A 5,037-nucleotide genomic window follows, 5' to 3' on the forward strand; every position below is an offset into this window, starting at 1 on the left:
ATGAGCCCTAAGGAGTTTCCCCAGGTACCCGAGGTGAGTTCCACGCAATGGCATCATTAGCCTCCTCATGAAAGTGTGTTTCGTTGATAGGGACCCATAGCTCAAAATTTTCAATGATGCATTTAATTGTGAAGCCAAGATTTAGATTTAGGTTCGCAACCCAATGCTCATGCTTTGAAGCTTTTTGCACCGTTATGTTTTTTACGCTTGGATATAGCAAAGATGGACCGAGCTGCATTTTTTGATTTGCAGCCCCCAAGCCAAGGTGAGTGCAAGAAGGAAGCAATTTTTCTATTGCCGGTGGTGACTATGGTCATGTCAAAAAATAGATCCATGTCTTTCACGCTGCAAGGGTGACCTGGACCAACCCAAGCTCTACTCATACCCCCTTATTCCCCAAGCAAGCCACGACCGTCGGAGTCGCAATGCTCGCTCAAATTTATCCATGTCCAGGATGTCGAGACCACCGATAGCCGTCTATGGACATACAAAGTCTGAGAGTGGACGATCTGCATACGGAGGCATCTGCACCCGTTTTTCAAAAATGTACTTTTTACGCGTTTTGTAATGTTCAAAAATTCTAAAAAAAAATATGCATACATGTTGGCAAAGGTATGTCCACGACACAAAGTTTTGTGTAAAAAGGTATTTTTATTTTGTCTCGGTAAAAAAGACAAATTTTACTGCTTCTAAATAGCGTTTCACGGCACAAATTTTTGTCTTTTTTGCACAGGCTCCAAAAAAAGTTGTTTTTCTATGAAACTTTCTGCACACACATAGAAGATGTCCGCGCGCACTTTTTTTTCAGAATTTTTTGACATTGCAAAATGTGTTTTCTAAGGTGGGTTCATATATATCCAGGTTCATTCATGCACTTCTTTACAAAGTCCCACTTACATTTTGCTCCTAACCCTTATTGGATCTGACCCAGAGGACAGCTCATTGCAATTTGGTAATAGACTTGAAGGTACCTTCAAGTAACACAAGTGATGCGAGGTGATATATGAACTTAGCTGTGCAATATTTAGAGCAAATCTAGATGTGCTTTAACAAAACATTTCCTTTATATACAATACGATCAACACCAATCACAAACAATTACATGATATATACCGGATCACCATCCCTACAATTTATCCCTGCTTTCTTATAGCAATTTTATCGCTACGCCATCAACATCATCACACCAAAACATGTACGTATTTACACATCCTGATCCTCTTGAGCTCTTTATTCATCAGGTGCTAGCATGCCAAGTGCGATCGACCTTAATTACCCTGGTTTACTCTGTCATCGCCTGGAAAACACGCAAGCACGCACGTACCGAAGTACATGACGTCAAACTCCCAACCTATTAGTGCTCACACTAATAGGTGCATGTCATAGGATTCAAACTCCCAACCTATTAGTTTTCCTCATTTGTTGTGCCTAGTTACTTCTTTTATTTTTCTTGTTGTGCATCTTCTCAGTCCAGTTTTCTTCTTCTTTGGTTTTGGTTGGCCCTTTTTTCAGTTTTATTCTTTTCTATTTTTCTTTATTTCTTCTTCCTTTTCTCTTTTATTGTCATTTGCTTAAATTCGTGATCATTTCCTTACATTTATGAACGTTTTTTCAAATGAATGAATGTTTATCAATTTCGCAAACTTCTATCAAATTCATGAACTTTTTTTGTCAAATTCGTAAACTTTTTTCAAATCGATGAATCTTTTCAATTACGCAAACTTTTTGTTAAATCCATGGATTTTTTTATTCTTTTGGCAAGTGATCAGCTTGGTGCATGGAATTGACGTCCCTGCCGCACGCGCGCTGGTCGCTACATGTGGCAAAAATTTGCCCGAGTTGCAACTCACCGGAGAAGAAAATGTGATGTATCCCTCTGATCCGATCTCCGGGGATGGAACCGACTCCGCCATGGGGATCAAGAAATAGCATGATAAGAGTGCAGCTCACGTGATGGGTGTGAGCAGCCATGGAGCATTATTCGCAAAGACTCGGAAAATAATAAATCTGTGATGGGGTAAAAATGTGTATGAGATTGAATCACCTTTTTTGTGCTTGAAAGGGAGCAAAAGTGCCGTTGTACGGCCCACCCGACACCCCAAGCACACGCCCCCGGCGCGGCCAGATTCGTCAGCCGCGTACGAGGCCGCTCGCCGGCGGGCAAGTGCACCGGTCCTGCCTCCTGCGTTCCCTTCCTCGGCGGCGGTGCCGATTGCTACGCGCGCGCGCCGAGCGTCGCAGGTGACGCCACTCGATCGCAGTGCACCTCTTCAGCGGACGCACGCACCTCCCCAGAGGGCGAGTCGAGCTCGGCTGGAATCGGCCAGCAATGCCAACCGCCCGCCTGTCCTCCATCTTCACCTCCTCCTTCAGGGATCCTTCACGAGCCCCCCTCGCCGCCTTGGCTGCCGCCACGGAACGCGTGCGCGCTGGAACGCTAACCCGGGAGGACGCGCACCACCTGTTCGGCGAATTGCTAGGCCAAGCCGCCGCCGTCCCGGAACGCGGGTTGAACAACTTTCTTGCCACACTCGCCCGTGCTCCACCCTCACCTGCCTGCAGCGATGGCCCCGGCCTTGCCATCGCCCTCTTCAACCGCATGTCCCGAGGCGCTGGTGCACGGGTGGTGTCGCCCACGCTCTGTACCTATTCCATCCTCATGGACTGCTGCTGCCGCGCAGGCCGCCCGGACTTGGTGGTTGCCTTCTTCGGTCGCCTCATCAGGTTGGGGCTGCGCTTGGAGGTCATCTCCGTCAGCAATCTCCTCAAGGGGCTCTGCCAGGCCAAGCGTACAAATGAGGCGGTGGCCTTGCTGCTCCACGGGACACCTGAACTGGACTGTGTGCCTAATGTCTTCTCGTACAGCATCGTAATCAACGGCTGTTTTAAAGAAGGTGAAGTAGACAAAGCGTGCAATCTCTTCCATGGGATGATCCAACTGGGAGTTCAACCTAATGTGGTCATCTACACCTCAATTATCGATGCACTAAGCAAGTGCAGAGCCATGGACAAGGCAGAAGTGGTCCTTCAGCAAATGGTTGATCAAGGCATTGAACCCAACATCAGGACATATACTACCCTGATACATGGATATTCCGCTTCGGGTCAGTGGAAGGCGGCAGTTAGAGTATTCAAGGAAATGGCAAGTGTTGGTGTTCTACCAAATGCTGTCACTTTGAACTCATTTATGGATTCACTTTGCAAGCATAGAAGGACAAAGGAAGCTAGAGTTATTTTTGACTCCATGGCTGCAAAGGGCCAAAAACCTGATGTCGTCTCCTACTCTACTATGCTTAGCGGGTATGCGAAAGAAGGATGCTTCGATGATATGACTTGTCTCTTCAATTCGATGCTACAGAATGGTGTTGTACCTAACCACCATATTTTCAACATACTGATCAATGCATATGCTAAACGTGGACTGATGGATGCGGCTATGCACATGTTCGAAGTAATGAGGCAACAAGGAGTAAACCCAGATGTATTTAGCTATCAAATTGTAATGGATTCACTTTGCAAAATGGGTAGGATGGATGCTGCTCTGGACAAATTTAATCAGATGGTCAATCAAGGAGTTTCACCTGACATAGTTGTTTACCGATGCCTAGTTCTGGGTTCTTGCTCTCATGGTGATTTTGAGAAAGCCAAGGAATTGATTTCTGAAGCAGTTAATAGAGGTCTGTGTTCTAACAGTGTGTTCTTCTATCCTGTAATAAACGACCTGTGCAAAGAAGGAAAGGTGAAGGAGGCACAGGATATGTTTGACTTCATTGTAGGTATTGGTCAGCGGCCTGATGTGATTATGTACAATTCACTGATGGATGGATATTGCCTTGTTGGCAAAGTGGAGGAAGCACTGAGAGTACTTGATGCTATGAAGTCTGTTGGCCTCCAACCTGATGCTTTTACGTACGGTATACTTCTTAATGGCTACTGTAAAATTGGCAAGATCGCCGATGGATTGAGTCTTTTCAGGGAAATGTCACTCAACGGGGTTAAGCCCACGACTATTATGTACAACATTATACTCCATGGGTTGTTTTTCTCCGGGAGAACAGTTTCTGCAAAGGAAATATTCCATACGATGAATGCAAGTGGCATACCAGTGGGCGTTGACACATACAACATAGTTCTTAGTGGACTTTGTAAAAATAATTGCACTGATGAAGCAATAGAGCTGTTCAAGAAATTACGTGCTATGAACGTGAAGATTAATGTCATAATACTCAATACCATGATTTCTGCAATGTTTAAAACTAGGAGAATTGAAGAAGCCAAGGATTTGTTTGCTACTATATCAGCCATTGGGTTGGTGCCTTCTGTTGTGACTTACAGTGTAATGATGACGAATTTCATAAAAGAAGGGTTGTTGGCAGAGGCTGATGATATGTTTTTAGCAATGGAGAAGGCTAGCTGTGCTCCCAACTCCAGTCTGCTAAATCAAGTGGTCAGGGCGTTGCTGGAAAAAGGTGCAGTTGTAAAGGCTGCAACTTATCTCGCTAAACTTGATGCTAAACAGCTGTCAGTTGAAGCTTCAACGATTTCGTTAATAGTATCTCTCTTCTCAGGGGAAGGGAAACTAAGGGAGCACGTAGAGTTGCTTCCAGTAAAGTACCAGCCTCCTGAGAGTTCGGCTGACAATTGAAAGAGTATACTTGAAACTTCCTACTGAAAAACAAGGTGGTAAATTAAAATAACAAGCCTGACTCCTGAGGGTCATATGAATTTCCCCCTTTTTGTGATGAAGAAAGTGTAACTCTGATCTGGAATGTTTGGATATCTGTCACACATTACATATTTATCAGCATCCAAGTTTGTGGCAAAGTACTTGCCTACTTGCCTCTGGGAATACCTCATCTCGGCGTTTATGGATTCATGCAACAAGAAGGCATGATCAAGGAGTGCAACACAACCCAGATATAAAACAGTCTGTTTAATAATTGTGAGATGGTTGATGCACTGCTTTTGCCCTCTGTTGATGATAGTTACTATTATGTTCACTCTTGAAACTCCAACTAAGCTGTGATCTCTCTCTTC

The sequence above is a fragment of the Triticum dicoccoides genome, chromosome 2A (assembly GCF_002162155.2).
Source record: "Triticum dicoccoides isolate Atlit2015 ecotype Zavitan chromosome 2A, WEW_v2.0, whole genome shotgun sequence".
NCBI lineage: Eukaryota > Viridiplantae > Streptophyta > Magnoliopsida > Poales > Poaceae > Triticum > Triticum dicoccoides.